Genomic DNA, 15470 nt, shown 5'->3' on the forward strand with positions numbered 1-15470 from the left:
ATGTTTCATAATTATTGAAATAATGTTTAATTCAATACAGTAATACTTTTAAAACAGAAGCAGAAAAATTGTACAATCAGCATGATTTTATACACAAAATTGATTAAACTTCCATAGTAATAAACTTTATTCTGGGGACAACTTACATTTACAAAGAGTTACTGGGCCAGGGAGATGAGCAAAAGGATCTTTTGTCCATGCCACATCATGACAAGAACTTCTTGGTATTGACTCTAAATTTATTAGAGCTAGCCACAGTATTTAGGCCACTCCTTACAGCTACTGAGGAACAAGTGCATGCTTTTGTCCTGTGCCAGTTCCCTGTACTTGTGGTGGCAGTTTTCATTGCAGTGGGCTCTACTGTATTTTCACAAAATAAATAAATAAATATAGAGAGAGGCTATAAAATCCCTGCCCTAATTAATCACTAACTTTACAACGAGATTGAAATTTTCTTGCAATTCAACCTTTTTTATTTATAAAGCTATATCAACTATCATGTCCACATCCTTATCAAAATCTTTGACTTCTAAAGAAGGTAAGCCAAGAGAACATTTTCTTGAGGGGAACAGTTGCACTGTCAATGTATTTTGAGAAGACCAGAGATAAAGGGCAGTGACTGGGTCAAAGTCCAATTTCATGACTAAACCAGGACATTTAAGGAACAAAGAAATACCTCTAGATCAGCCACCCTTGTCCTTCTGGGCAACTTCAACTTGCCAGATATTATCCAGGAATACCACACAGCTGATATGAACAGGTCCAGGAGGTTCCTAAAAGACTTTGATGACACATTCTTGGTACAGGTACTGAGGGAGCTGACTAGGAAAGGTGCCCTCCTAGATCTATTGCTTGTGAACAGAGAGGCTCTGATGGGTAAAGTGGTAATTGGTGGCTGTCTTGGCCATACTGACCATGAAGTAGTCGCATTTAAAATCTTTGTCAACAACAGGAAAACTGCCCCCCAAACTTCAGTGCTGGATATGGGAAGAGCAGGCTTCAGGCTGCTCAGGGAACTAGTTAGGTAAGGACCCCTGGGAAACAGCTGTTGAAGCCATCAGGGTCCATCAGTTCTGGTCATTTTTTAAGGACCAACTCCTAAGAACACAGTACCAGGCAATTCCAGCATGTCAGAAGTCAAGCAAGTGGGGCAGAAGGTCAGCTTGGCTGAGCAGGGATCTTATTTTAGAGCTTAGATGGAAAAAGAAAGTGTGTGGCTGCAGGAAGCAAGGTCAGGGGACATGGGATTACTACAGAGATACTCTTTGCCATTGGGAGAAAATTCATGTGGCCAAGGCTCAATGAGAGTTAAAGTTGGCCAGTACTGTGGGGAACAATAAAAAGGGCTTTTTAAAAATATGTTAACAGCAAAAGGAGGACCACAGAAAACATTGGTCTGTTTCTTGATGAGGATGGCCACCTCACAAAGAGGGACAAACACAAAGCAGAGACATTTAATGCCTTCTTTGCCTCTATCTTCAAGACCAATGATGGGCTCTGGGACCCCTGGAGTTCTGAGCTGGAGGACTGTGACTACAGGAACAATAAATTCCCAGCCAGTCCTGAACTTGTGCAGGATTTGCTGGTCCAGATGGACACATATAAGTCTATGGGGCTCAATGGGGCCTAAAACTTTCTCACAAAGGGAGCGGAGGGGCAGGCGCTGAGCTCTGCTCTCTGGGGACAGCGACAGGACCCAAGGGAACAGCATGGAGCTGGGACAGGGGAGGGTCAGGCTGGGGGTTAGGGAAAGGTTCTGCACCCAGAGGGTGGTCGGGTACTGGGACAGGCTGCCCAGGGCAGTGGGCACAGCACCAAGCTGCTGGAGTTCAAGAAGCGTTTGGAAAGTGCTCTCAGAGATAGGGTCTGATTTTTGCATGTTCTTGTGTTGAGCCAGGAGTTGGACTCAATGATCCTTGTGGGTCTCTTTTGGCATATGATATTCTATGATTCTATGACTCCATGATTTTAATTTCTTAGGTAGAAAGGAAGGTGATTTGGGCACTGATTTGATCTCTTCTCTCCTTCTAGCTTTGACATATTTTTTTCTGATTTTCTCTTCTGGAGTGATTGCTCTTTTTACCAGTGCCCATTCAATTTAGCTTTCTCTTTGTTAAACACTGATCCACGTAGAAGACTGCCATCTAAAATGTTTTGGTCATCCACCATTGTTTCCTACATGCTTACACTGTCTATATGTTGGCCTTTCATGCATGACCATAACTTTGCAGTGCTCTCTTTCACAATCTTCTCTTGTTTCTACTTCGTGTTATTCATCTGCCCTGCTCCCTCTCCTCTCTTTCCTACCTTTAAATCTTTCTATTTCTTCCTCCCATCTTCCAGACATAGATCATTATCAACAGTAATTCCATTTTATATTGTGCAGTCTGAATTCTGCTATACAAACCTCATGACGACTTGGAGGTCTTCAGTGTAAGTTTTTTCATTCTTCCTTTCTTTCTCGTATTGACAGTTCTCATGTGCTGTCATTACCTTTTCAGCTGGTTACCTAACTCCTTCACTTGCCTTATGAGCATTCCTCAGTAAAACCTTGCTTCTACAAAGCTGATATAAATTTAATCCATCTCTACACAAATTTCCTTCCTTTCTGTATCTGCCTCTTTGCAGTCCACACTGGTTTCCTCCTCCTCTGAAATCATGAGATCATTCTTTTGCAGCTGAGACCAAGCAGAACTTTTTTCATATCAACATCATATTTGATGTGCTAAGAACTTACTTTACTTAACTACGCAAAAGAGAAAAGAGAAGAGAAGAGAAGAGAAGAGAAGAGAAGAGAAGAGAAGAGAAGAGAAGAGAAGAGAAGAGAAGAGAAGAAAGAGAAGAGAAGAGAAGAGAAGAGAAGAGAAGAGAAGAGAAGAGAAGAGAAGAGAAGAGAAGAGAAGAGAAGAGAAGAGAAGAGAAGAGAAGAGAAGAGAAGAGAAGAGAAGAGAAGAGAAGAGAAGAGAAGAGAAGAGAAGAGAAGAGAAGAGAAGAAGAGAGAAGAGAAGAGAAGAGAAGAGAAGAGAAGAGAAGAGAAGAGAAGAGAAGAGAAGAGAAGAGAAGAGAAGAGAAGAGAAGAGAAGAGAAGAGAAGAGAAGAGAAGAGAAGAGAAGAGAAGAGAAGAGAAGAGAAGAGAAGAGAAGAGAAGAGAAGAGAAGAGAAGAGAAGAGAAGAGAAGAGAAGAGAAGAGAAGAGAAGAGAAGGAAAGGAAAGGAAAGGAAAGGAAAGGAAAGGAAAGGAAAGGAAAGGAAAGGAAAGGAAAGGAAAGGAAAGGAAAGGAAAGGAAAGGAAAGGAAAGGAAAGGAAAGGAAAGGAAAGGAAAGGAAAGGAAAGGAAAGGAAAGGAAAGGAAAGGAAAGGAAAGGAAAGGAAAGGAAAGGAAAGGAAAGGAAAGGAAAGGAAAGGAAAGGAAAGGAAAAGAAAAGAAAAGAAAAGAAAAGAAAAGAAAAGAAAAGAAAAGAAAAGAAAAGAAAAGAAAAGAAAAGAAAAGAAAAGAAAAGAAAAGAAAAGAAAAGAAAAGAAAAGAAAAGAAAAGAAAAGAAAAGAAAAGAAAATTTCCCCCTCTATCTAAATAAGAAAACAAAGTTTAGGTGGCTGAATGACAATGAAGGAGTTACATGTGACATGATCATTGTTTAAATATGTATCTGTATACTTACAGTTGTTCTGGTGTTTTTTCATGCTGTAAGCAGTCCTAAATATAACATATATATTTAGCAACTATGTTCTGTATTCTTAAACCTTGGCATATATCTTACCGTAGTTAGTCTTTCCAAAAGCTGAAAATATAAAGGTTTGAAAATGTTTTGTTGATGCTGTTAGACAGTCAAGGAGCTTGAATGATACAACAAAAAGAAAAGTATTATTGATCTGAATTGTACTACATGAGTACATTTGACACATTTGCCTTAGCTTCAGTATTATAAAGACAGAATTGTTACTCATGTACAGTATTATATACCATGTACATTTTCTGTTCCCTTTGAGAACATTTTGTAACACAAATAACCAAAAAAAAATCTTTGTATGTGATGCAAATTATATTCAAAGAAGGAAGCATTGTTTGATAGCGATCTTTGACAGCACTGACACAGGTTGCCCAGAGACAGGGAGTCTCCATCCCTGGAGATCTTCAGAAACTACCTGGACGTGGTCCTGGGCAACCTGCTCTAGGTGACCCTTGAGCTGGGGGAGGTGGGTGGTCAGAAGACCTCCAGAGGTTCCTTCCAACCTCAGACATTCTGTGATTATGTGATGTTAATGTGACAGAAATAGCAGCAATGCTCAACTGACAAATATCCATGGGATTTGTGGTATCTTGCTTCCCTCTCAAACCAGCCATGTTACTTTAATTGTAAAACACAGTACAGCACCAACAATGGACCTTTCATGGGATCCCCGTTTCTTATGGAGTGCTTGAAGTATGAAAGTCTCTATTCAGAGCTGTCTGCCTTGCTACAATATCTTCTACAGACAGGTACACGAAGTATGTACATGGTTTGTCTATTGCTTCTTTTATTGCTGTTGTCGGTGGTGTTTTTTTTACACAGATAATAGTAAGAACAAAAGTACTTAATTTCTAAAACAGAATGGCACTGTCTGAAAAGTTGTGAAAGTGGAATATATCATCCTTCCACCCACAGATTTGTTATGTCTCATGTTCACTCCATGTTGAACTGAGACAAATACTTGGAACATACGGAAAAATTGAAGGTTATTAAGATACAGCTATCCTGATGCCTGATTTTGCTATTCAGTAGTGTTGTTTCCATAACTCCTGCAATCACATGGCAGGATGCAAAGACATTTCTTAAAGTTACACAAATGTTAACAGGAAGGGCTAACTTCTTTGTTTCTTTTGTTATGAAATGAGTATTTTATTTCCATTACAAACACAGCATTTTCCATAATACAGTGGGTTTTTAAACTGTGACTTTGTAAACAAAGTGTTGTTCATAAGTAAAAAAAAAAAAAGGAGTATATAAAATGAAAAAATAAAAATTGTATCAGGAAGGAGGAGAATAGTGGGTTAAAGGGACAGCTGGCGCATGTGTGTTATCTGATATGAGACTTCTGCTCCATGTTACTATTTTGTTACTGCTGTGGCAAGGCAGCAAATGAGAGCTAGTAGTAATTCACCGAGTAAGGCACGTGCATAGTCCAGCTGTACCCATGCCTTCAGTCTGTGAATAGACTGAAGAATAGAGTGTCTATATAAAATTCTTCAGAACTTAACAGAGGTGAGACTGGTAGGATTCTACAGAAATTAGTTTAAAACTTACAGAATTCATCTGAGCATGTCTTTTTGATTTTTAAAATTATCTTACAAGATTCTATAATGATATGATTACTTCCTAACGAATTCCATGGGACAGAAAAAATATAACAGTTATACCATTCCATTAAATTATAGTTTTATGTTTATTATTTTCTCTTTGACCTTTTTCACTTCAGTCTTTCTTATAAAACCCTATATAAAAACATGCATATGCCTTCACTGAAAATAGGCATTCTTTTAATATTCCCTTCAAATTCTGAATCTTGCAGTATATATATTGCATCAATTGACATGCAAGGAAAGATAATAGAAAATAGGATTATTAACAAGATCTGAATACTATTGCTGAAATAACGCTTGCATATATACTCATTCACACACATACCCATGTACATACGTGGGGTGGATATGTATGTACATATCAAGGAAGGGGGATGATTAAAGCTGAAATCTTAATTAGATGGCAACATCTCCCCTTGATTCAATATGCTGGTTCTGAACTAACATTTCATATAATTTATTCATTCTTCATAGTGAATATACAGCTATATGTCTGAGACAGACCATACATGCAGAGCACCTCTAGACTATACTTTAATCCTATGTGATGCTAGATACAAAGGCATTTAGCTCTGGCTACTACTACTTTTAACAGAGCTCTGTAAAGCTGTATCTCTGAATATTTATCTGACCTACACCTGTTGTCTTTTTAGCAGCCTGAACAGCCACATCATATGCTGCCCATGTTATACATTTAACAAAAAATGCCTTTATTTTTGAAAACAAGCACCAAGAAATTATTACACATTAGCTTTATGTAGTTAACACAGATTGAAAATAGAAAAGGAAGAACATTCACAGTAGACAGATGCACATATAGATGTATCATGTTTTTACATATCTCCATAACAGTTTTCAGTCCTAGTGTGACAATTTAATCTTCTCTCCATTTTGCTCTAGCTGCTTCCAAACACTCTCCCATTTGGCACAGAAACCTCTGGTTCTCTGTTGGAAGCCAAATATTTTTCTTTCCAGGGGCAGGCATTTTTCAGTCAAGTTCAACTAAGTGGCCCACAAGGGAGCTGTCTCTGTTGTCCAAGCTATCAAGATACATTTATGAGCCAGCATCAGTTAATAAAGAAGGCAAGCTACATCTGTCCCCCAGCACTTGAGGTCACCAAGCAATTCCAGGACTGTAAGTCACTAATTCAATGGAATTTCCCATTCAAACGGTTAGGGCACGTTAGACCATATCAGAAGCCAAAATGTTGGATTCTTAGTGCATTCCCACAAAATAAATGCCATGAATAAGGTTTTTCTGTCTGACATCTCTTACATAAATTTACTGTAATTCTTTGAAAGTATAGAGGTTAAGAGGAATTCTCCAAATATGAAATATTGTGTACATTTTAATGAACTGCAGCCTACCATGAGCCGCATACATGGTATGAGACACACAAGAAAAAGAGCCAAGACCAGTTAGAGAATTCATTCATTGTCTAAAATAGGGAGGTGCAGTAGGGGCAGGAAATGTCGGATGGGAGCCATGAGAAAGCAGCACCCTGTAAGGACATGCTGGCAAGAGACCAGCCCTGCCAGAAAGTAATTCCCCTAAGAAAGCAGAACATGCTCCATCCCCAAGGGTTAACTGTGAGCACTGCCAGCCACTTGGTTGAGTAAGGATGTGGAAATAAAAGTAGAAAATGAGTGCTGCTTAGTGGGAAAAATGTTTTAATCCTCCTCCCAGCTGACTAAGCAACCAGAAAAGAACCTGACAACTGGGACCAACTGGCTACGAACTGAGCAAGGACTTGAGGTCAGCTGGCACAGCTGGGACAGCTTGTGTCCATACAGCTTTACTTCCTCAGCTCCTAAAAATCAAAACAGTCCTCTCCAGCTTTTGTTGGGAATGGGTCTTGTCATGCTGTAAGCCCTAGGCAATGAAGGGCTTTGCTTGGGAAATTCTAGTTGAGATAGCCCATATCTGTCCCAGGTGATAATAATGGTAATAATTTAATGGCACATGATTTTCTGGTTGCAGTCCTAGCCTCATTTTTCATTGATGCTGACTTACCACTATATGAGAATGCTTGGGTACTGACTTGGATCCCCACTTTGAGCATTCAGGGAAGGAATGCTGTTTTGGACAAAAGTACAGCCCATTGATGGCTCTGGAAACCAGCTCACAACATCTCCTCTTCAAAAAAGTTGTGTTGCAAAGGGAAAAAGAAAGGAGAACTCCATGGAGAATTCCCTCAGTCACTGAAAAGGACAGTAGTCCCAGTTAGGGAGACACCGGCTATTCTTTAGTTACTGCTCTGGATTCATTTGAAAGAAGAATCAGAAAAGAAGAAGAAACCAGAAAGGTTAATACAGTTCTCCTTTTTTTCAGCTTGAAAATCAATCAAATGACTCACATAGCTGATGTTCACTTTTACAGTTTTGTCTCTGTTTTCTGAAACTCAGCTTGACTTTCCAAAGTGCAAGGCTGTCATGAAACCCAACAGAATGGGCAGAATGAACAAGGGACGGGTAAACTCTTCTATCCAAAAGCAGAGCAGATATGGATGGAAACCTCTTCACTAAAGTCTCATGATTTAAACCTCCGAGTTCTGATACTACTGCAGCATGTGGTAACTCATTCTTCTCTGTGGTGCTACTTGCAGGGTACCATACTGTAGGAGAAATATGATAGGGGTCATTGTAGCTAAACAAATGTATAATTGATTATCTGGCCATTGTATGTCACTACACAGCAAATGAATGCATTGCTCTGAGACCTAACATGTATTCAAATATAAGACTATATGAATTTTAAAAAAGGCAATTATAAAATACTATAATCTATTCTTGCAAATTACCTGTTGTAATTTTAGCTCTAGACAACAATGACAAATTACAGTTCTCATTTCAAGGATATGAGATCCATTACATAGTGCACATCTATAGTGTTTAGAACCATTAATCATCATCTTCTTCAGGCAGCACTTTTTTTGTTAATTGTGTTTACAAAAGAAGGGACCTACTAAGACATACTATTTTAGGTTTTTCTTCTTCCAGTGAATATTCTTTAGAGCAAATATTTTTAAGTCTGAATTTATGTTTATTCTCAGAATAGAAAAATAGTCCAGATTTAATTACAATAACAAAATGTTGACCTCCACAATAAAAAGTAATTAAGACCATTTCCATTTTTACCAAATACTTATCTGTTCCTATTTTAATTATCAGCTAAATATTGTTATAAAATTACTTTATTTTGTTACCTGATAGTTTTAAGATTATACCTTATAGGATGAAGTTAGGTCATTGGATTCTTCTCAGAAAGTATAGAAAACTGTCTTGGAAGAAAGAGGAAGTTCCTCAAGCTTTCTGTCAAAGGAGAGTTGCCCCTTCTATATACAGAATATTGTTCACTGTCAATCATAAGTACCAGATTTCACTGCTAACAAAAATCGTTCTTAATGTTAATGACATCAGGATATAAATACAGGCCGCACCTCGAGTACTGTGTTCAGTTTTGGGCCCCTCATTACAAGAAGGACTCTGGAGCATGTCCAGAGAAGGGCAACAAAACTGGTGAAGGGCCTGGAACACAAGTCCTGTGAGGAGTGGCTGAGAGAACCAGGGTTGTTTAGTCTGGAGAAGAGGAGGCTCAGAGGAGACCTTGTTGCTCTAAAACTACCTGAAAGGAAGGTGTGGGGAGCTGGGGGTCGGCCTCTTCTTGCACGTAACTACTGACAGGACTCAAGGGAATGGCCTCAAGTTGTGCCAGGGGAGGTTAAGGTTATAAATTAGGAGACGTTTCTTCTCAGAAAGAGCAGTCAGGCATTGGAACGGGTTGCCCAGGGAGGTGATGGAATCACTGTCCCTGGGGATGTTCAAGGAAAGGTTGGACATGGTGTTTAGGGACGTGGTTTAATGGGTGACATTGGTATTAGGGGGATGGTTGGACCAGAGGATCTTGGAGGTCTTTTCCAACCTTAATGATGCTATGATTCTCTGATTCTGTAATGTGAGTTTATAATCAGGTTCATGTATAATAATAAGTAAATAAATAAATTTGATTTAATCTGTCCCACATAGATGAAAGATGCTCAGTATCCGTTTAGACCAGGAAATGGTTTTCTGAACCCGTAAAATTTGTTAGGGTTTCTTAAATGGTCTTCTTTATCAAATAACACTAAAACTGTTTATTTTTATAGATGCATAGAAAATAGTCTGGCAGTGGAGGAATGCAGCATGCAGAAGATTCATGTTCAGTCTCCAGGTCTGCTTTTCCAAGAAATCTGCTCCAACCACCAACTCTGCGGTGATTTTCCTAAACTAGAGAGGAATTAGGATTTTTTGTCTTTGTGTATTTTGCATAAATTCTCTCCAATGAAGTCATGAAGTTGAGTACTGAATACCCAACATCCCAAACACAATACTCATTGGATTGGCCACTGTGATGATTTTTCTCAAACCTAGATGTCTGTGGACTTAGGCGAAGAAGAAAAAACTCAGGCCTGATACCTAAATAAGGCCAAAGAGAATCCTAAATTTCCTTTGCATCTCTCAAGAGAGTTTCATGATCATAAGGCTATTACTGATTAACCTTCTCACTCTCTCTGAATTTTAATCTTCAGTAAAAGCTCTGATGAACTATTACTGAAAGTGAATATACAGTGAATGAGTATTTTTCAACTTTAAAATTGTTTCCCTAAAAAATTCCCAGTTAGCTGCACTCCCAGGTGTGTTGTATTAATTTTTAAGGGTAGAGATACAGCAGAAGATCTGAGGTTATAACCAAGTAGAATGCAGGATTTGTAGTTAATGAGGAAAAAATATTTACTTTTTGTTTTCAAACTGGGATAAGAGATACAGTAATGCTCCTTATACATATGTTATACGTTCCTTATAAATAATTGACAGATAATTAACAATAAGGATTTTTTTTTCTTAATAAAAGCAAGTTCTTCTGCCTTATTAGCTTAGAGTTGCTGAAATGTTGTAAATTCAAATTGCAGATTAAAATGAAATAAACCCCTTTTATGGTAAAGCCCTTAATTTTTACAACTTCTCTGTGATATCAACAAATGTAATGGGGAAAATTCATGGTAAACACATGTGGGACCATGAATTTGCATTTCAGAATAAAAATGAAAAACAATAACCTTAAAGTAAGCTTATGCAAGTCATTAGAGTATAGCGTTAGTTCCCGTGTAAGTTAAGCAAACATATTTTTAACTGTGTTGCAAATTTGACCAAGGATATATAAAACAGGTACTTTTAGGTCAAGTGAAATATTTGTGCAGGTTAGAAACACCACATGAAAAATGTAAATGCAACAGTTGAAGAAAATTTGTGTGTTCCCCATATTGTCCGACAGTCCATGCTTTCATAAATTCTGTACATCTCTAATAAAGTTATTATTTTGTACATCAGCTTTCCTAGAAAGAAAGACTTGACTGTATCTTAGAGCATCACATCTACGACTTTACTACCATCTCAAATACATCCAGCAGCAAAATTTTAAAACATTTTTTCTTCCTTTTTATTTTTTCCTCCAAATTTTTCCATAACATAATCACAGTCTGTTTTTAGCAAAGAGACAGGTCTATGTTTTGTGTTAAATTCCAGATCTTATCTCCCTTGGTAGGAAGTTACGCTATTTACATTCTGTCACAAAAATCTGTCCTCTCCTACAACTCCTCTGAGTCTGAACTCTGAGTTCTTGGGTGTCCTAATCTCTCTGCACAGCTGGTGTTTAATGATCACGAGGGAGAAGGTGATTTCTGCATTGTCCTGACAATGCCTGCCTGGGAGCAGTGAAGATTCATGCCTGCCCTCAAAGTCTGCGTCCTTTTCTGCGGCAGCTGTGCTCCTTCAGTCAATCATAGTGTCACTATCTTGGCAAGTTTCTCAGAGTATTTCCTTCCCCTGCTGCCACATTCACCTTCTTTGAATTTACTCCAGGGACAAAGGAGGCTATAAGTGCATGAGTTTGGAAGGACGGTAACTGCATTATCGTCCCCTAACTTTCTTCTCTCTCTCTTTTTCTTTTTTTCTACCTGCTCTATCTGCAGACCCCAACACTCAGAGGACATGTCTTCTGAGCAGCACAGGGGATAGATGGTGTCATATCTCACACTCCTCCGTGACATTAATGTCATAACAGTCATTTATAGCATTTCTCAGTGGAAAGCTACCAGATATGGACCTCTTCCAGCCACAAGAATTTGCTGACCACATGGGAAAAGGTATGATTGTAAATCTGACAATTATAAAAAGGCAAGATATATCCTTCTTTACAGATAATGAGCTAGAGGCATTTGAAAATTAAAGTGATAGAAGTACTTAAATAATCATGAAAATAATTATTTTAAAACTTGATTCCCATGCATGCCATGTAATCCAGCATTAAGGATTTTAGTAAATAAAAACAAAGCAAACAAAACCAGGCATTTTCTGAACAGCAAAGCCACTTCAGTTGGTTCCTTGTGCAGTTAGGTCTTATAACGGTGCCTCACAGGGTATGTTCACCAACCAAAGCTTCCATGGTTGGGACACTTGCATAACATTGCTCTCGTGTGGATTTTCTTGAGCCTAATAGGTAGCAAGTTCATCCTGCAACCTTTTCCTCAGAGAAAGGAAGAAAAAGAAAGTCTATTAGAAACAACATAGCATTTACAGTGCACACAATTCATCTCTTAAAAGGACTACTTTTGTTTCAAATTGGTTGAAATTAGTCAATCCAACAGAGAAAAGTCAGAATGAAAGGACAGATAAAGAAGTGTGTGCACAAACCCACAGACTGCTCATATAAACTTTATTTCCTTAGGAAGTCAGGATAAAAACATCTCAGTGATTAATACACAAACAGTGATCGCTCATATCCTGCAGACTTTCAGGAAATAACTGAAGCCTGCAAGTATATTTAACTGGGTCTGTAGCAGACAAAATTAACTAAAAGATGGAGATGTAATTGCCCGAGTCTGTACACAAAGTCAAGCCGAAAGATAAATGGCAGTTCCATTTTCCTGTTGACTGTTAAAGTAAATTAATTATCTGGGGTCATGGATTTGTTTCCAGAAATAGGAATGTGAATCTCCGAATTTGAAAGAGTTTGTAATATGTAGAAAATGAAAGTGATTTCTCAGATAGATTATCATGCAGCCATAATACTTCTGGGCCATATTTGCCCTTTTGAGGATCATTTCACAGAAGTGTGAAGTTTCTGCATAGTGCTGCAGTAGACAAGGGTAACATTATTTCTTTGATAGCTTCACCCTGCTTTTTTCCTAGGATCTGGCTTTGGTTGGAGTTTCCCATTACATGAAGTTGATTGCCCAGAACAAATACGATCATGCTGTAACCCTTACATGGTACTCAGTCTCAAGACAATTTAGTTATTTAACAAATGTCCTCCAACAGGCATGATGTGCAGTGCAGCAGGAATGACAGTTATTTCCTGCAGTGAGTATGAGGCTGCGGATGATGCCCCTGTAGCAGCAAAACGGTGGAATATGGGAGATGGTAGGCTCCATGGCAGCTGGGAGGGACAGCTGGACTGTGAGACAGGAAGGACTGACAAGAATGGAAAAACAGCAGCAGCAGCAGCAAAACAGCAGGCAGCAAACAGGGAGTGAGGAAGAATATTGTAGTAAAATTGTTGTAAGTAAAGTAAAGTAAAATTGTTGAAAGCGTGTGAGGAGACCAGTGGGCCTGATGCTGACACTGGCAGACAAAACAGCTAAGAGTGCTGCTACTGACAACACATGCTTGCAGCAGTGCACCGTGGTGAATGGATTCTGGCCCATCAGCCAGGATTGCTGTAGTGCGGCAGTGGCAGGTGCCAAAGAAAATGAAATGCCTGTTTTCTAGTAGTTTAAGAGCTGCTCAGGCTGGTGGCTGTATGTAGGCACTATTGCACCCTTGTGTGGTGCTGCTTAGTTGTCACTGTGTCATAAAATTCTGCTGTGAGAACAGGGTAGCCCTCAGTAACAGACAGGTTTTGCTTTCTATGCTCCAAATGTCAGCAATCCTTGCATGCAAAGGGCAGTGAGGCTCCCTTGTGAGAAAACAGAGCGCAGGAGCCTACCAGCAGTAGCTGAGACCTGAAGTGCCAGTCTAGGGATGTCCTGGGTAGGCCTTTCCGGATTTCTTCAGATCAAACCATTAGCAACCAGTGCTTGAAAACAAAGAAAGAAACAAAACATAGGGACTAGAGGTCTGGAAACACCCGATTAGACAACAGTTTAAAATCAGAGTGCTGAAGAAACAATGCAAGAATGGGAGTCCTAAAAGGAAACGGAAAGCCCCTGAAAACATAAGGAAGATACAGAAAAATGGAAAGGGAAAGACCAAGAAAAGGGAAAGACCAACTGATTGGCAGCAGGAGGAATATGAAGATGGAAAGGAGGAAGTTAAGAGCTATGGCAGAAAAATCTACAAGTGGGAAGAGTGAGAAGAAACTAGAATAATGCAAAAAAGACATCACAGAGACCTGGACTGGGAAAGAACAGAAGCAAGGGAGAAGATTTAAAAGACTTAATACCATCTGAGAAGCATACATCAGAATGTGCATCCATTTTTTTTTTTTTTTTTTTTTTTTTTTTCCTGACACTTGAAAAGTAATGAAACCTTTGCAAGCAACTAGTTTCAGGTAGATCACAGGGCAGCTGTAATATTCCTTCATACCACCATTCTGTCACAAGTGATGATGTGTTATTTATGTGAGACGTTTGCTGGAGAATTGCCATCAACATTAATGATGTTATATTAATAGGAGAAAAAAACGACTCCACTGGCTTCCCTGCCCTTCTCTTCTCTGTCCTAAGCAGTTTTGCTGCTGAATAGAAGTTTTCTGAGCAATGTCTAATGCAATTAACAAATTGAATTTCTTTTTACCTTGAGTTCACAGTTAGTGTTTAGTTCTTTTTCATTGTATTTGCATCCCAATAAACACTGCCATTAATCCATGTTTCTTTATCATGAGCTGTTCTAATTAGGCTGTTCGAAAAGTTAGGTTAATCAATAGAGTTAATTCTTTACATTTATACACAACAGGAAGCTTTCCATTACAAAAAGAGCCTCTTTTGTATGACCTGGGTAGCTAATCGCTTCTTAAAATGTCAGTTTAAACTCTGTTTCATCAGTCTGGCCTGATGAGGTGCACTTTTATAAATGATCTTGCTGAATTTTGTGTGGCTACACATTTAGCTATACCATATGAATTAACATTGTCAGAAATAGAAAACGTGATCAATTCTCCACGTTAAAAAAAAAAAAAAAAAGATAGAAGAAAAGATACTGAAGACTACAGGAGATGCAGGCAGATAAATAAAGTACCTGTTTGCCTCTGAACAGATATTGAACAAAGTTAAATTCTATTTTCAATTGTATTCTGCTACTTAATCCTCTCTCATCCCTTGTTGTAAATTAGTATGATGAACATTTTTAAAAGAAGCTTCCTATTTCTATAAGAGCCTCTCACATATTTCAATAAACCATGAAACATAAAGGGAGGGACTCAGACTTTGAAGACAGCAGACGTCAGCCCCACTAGAATTTTGTCTGCCATTCTGTTGGCAAACCTGAGTCCCATTTTCCCTTTCCACTAATGTGGACAGGGCACACACTGCTACTAAAGGGACTGAGGCACAGCCACAAGAACTGCATTTCTTAGATCTGGGCACCATAGCAGGCCGGAACTAGATGAACATATCCTTGCACAATAGCCCTCAGTAATGATTTTGCTAGCTATTCCCAAAACTTGCAAAGATGAGCACATGGCAAACCCAGGCATGAAAACCGGGGCATAAGAGGTCCCAACGTCCTGGCTGTCCTAGGCTTTTGGTTGTGAGGCAAATGGTAAGAATTTAATCGCGTGACTGTTCTTCAGTTGTAGTTCTAATGGTGGAGTCTTTTTTGTACAGTATTTTTGTACGATATTGTTCTCTTAAACCTCTGCTGCATTATATACGTACACACCCATGTCTACTACAAAAGTATGTACATTTTTCTTTAAAAATCACTAAAGCCACCACTGAACGTAAAAAAAAAAAAGTGACACCACCTATTCCAATTTTCCCAAATTCCTCTGTCTTTCCTCCTAATGAATACAAGGTGTGATTACTTTAGCTGTGCTTTTGCATGGACTGAGCTCTCTTACCACTTCAAACACTAGGATAAAAGTGCAGGTATTCATC

Source organism: Aythya ferina, assembly GCF_964211825.1.
Source record: "Aythya ferina genome assembly, chromosome: 1".
NCBI lineage: Eukaryota > Metazoa > Chordata > Aves > Anseriformes > Anatidae > Aythya > Aythya ferina.